We start from the raw sequence: 1,612 nt of genomic DNA, 5'->3' as shown, positions 1-1,612 counted from the left end.
TACGTTTTGGAATATATTATTTTCAAAATAAAAGTTATTGCCGGATTTCCCTCGGTGTACAGAGAATAAATGGTTTATATGAACTTTTACAATTTTTTACGGTTAAATAACAAAATATTTATTTATGTATAACAGTTATGAATATCTGAGAACAAATTATAACATAGAGAGTAAACTGCATATTTTAGAAACACATTGTCAAATGTAAATGCTTCCAACTTGTAAATTTATTTGCGAGTCTCATATTTTTTTATAATAAAATATAAAATTTAAATAAAAATTTAAACAACGAGTTATAGGCATGTTTTTTATGTTATAAATTTTTATCATTAATCTCATTTATTTATTTTGTAAATAACAATTTAATTATCTATTTGGTTGAATAATTTTCGTTATTCATTTTACATTGATAAAAACTTTCAATCTATAAATTTTTTTTTATCAAATTAATTAACGTATAATTATACACTAGCTGCTAGCAGATTTGTAAAAATTAGCATAATGCAATTAGCGTAACGAACTTCGGTTGCTTCTTAATTACAATACAATAATTTGTCGTCGACTTCCGATGTAAGCAAACGAATTTATGTTACTCGACGAAGAGTATCTTTCCTTTTGTAATTTTTCATTCGGTAACTTCTCTCACCGTAACGAAATGAATGTACAATTAACCTGACCACTCGAAGCGAGATAAAACGGCACTCTCGATCCTTCCTCGATCGTAACGGAATTGATGTAACGGCGTGGTGCAAGAAAAGGAAGAGATTGAACCCGATTGCGAGGAAACCATCGCCTAGTATAAACCGACCGGCGTTTATAAACGGCCCGATATCCATTATGCATGCGGCCCCATTTCTATATCTATATCGACGTATATATTTGTGCACCTTGTTCATTTTTCCTCCCTTCCTTTATCCGCTTGCACCATCGCATCATCGTGCTTCCGTTCGACGTGTCGTGACAATCGAGCGTGCCCCATCGCAAGTTAATTAACAACAAATGGATCGATGCTATTTCATATATAATATTTTACTAGTATACTAAATATAGCATATCGTAAATATACAGCTATTCTATTGCAAACATGTTTTATGTATGATCAAATTGATTTGCAACTTTTACCATTTGTTAAAAATACAATTTCATAAATATGCAATATATTAGTAATTATACAGTAAATTATCATCGTTTTTTACTTATTAGTCTTTAATTATTAGTCTTTACTATTTATCGATATAAACTAAAATATTATTTTCTATTTAATTATATATTTTCTAATAATAAAACTCTGCAGCATTCATTGTAATCGTTTGTGTATTCTTTCTTTGTCAATCTTTTATTCAATTATTAAATAATGTTAGTTTAAGACAAAAATAATACCTAATATGTTTTTAAATAAACCACAGCAATATAAGCGCCTATAAGAACTTACATTGTGTATTCGTAATGTTATAATTTTATTAGATATGCATTAAAAAACACTAATATAAAATTATTTATTTTAGACTTACATTAGTGTCTTTTATAAAACACCCAATATATGTTGCAGATATTTACATTGTTGTAATTTATATTCTTTAGAATTATATAATTTTTTAAATACATTTTTAAG

General features: G+C 27.3%; 1 protein-coding gene across 1 annotated transcript in view; it reads right to left on the bottom strand.

Moving 5' to 3' along the window:
• LOC108747557 (potassium channel subfamily T member 2) overlaps positions 1-1,612 on the bottom strand; it is an 87,445-nt gene that overhangs the window by 24,773 nt on the left and 61,060 nt on the right. The gene's annotated exons all lie outside the window — the stretch shown is intronic.

Source organism: Trachymyrmex septentrionalis, unplaced genomic scaffold (assembly GCF_001594115.1).
Source record: "Trachymyrmex septentrionalis isolate Tsep2-gDNA-1 unplaced genomic scaffold, Tsep1.0 scaffold20, whole genome shotgun sequence".
NCBI lineage: Eukaryota > Metazoa > Arthropoda > Insecta > Hymenoptera > Formicidae > Trachymyrmex > Trachymyrmex septentrionalis.
Note: the sequence above shows the minus strand (reverse complement) of the source record. Positions and strands in the feature narration are given on the sequence as shown.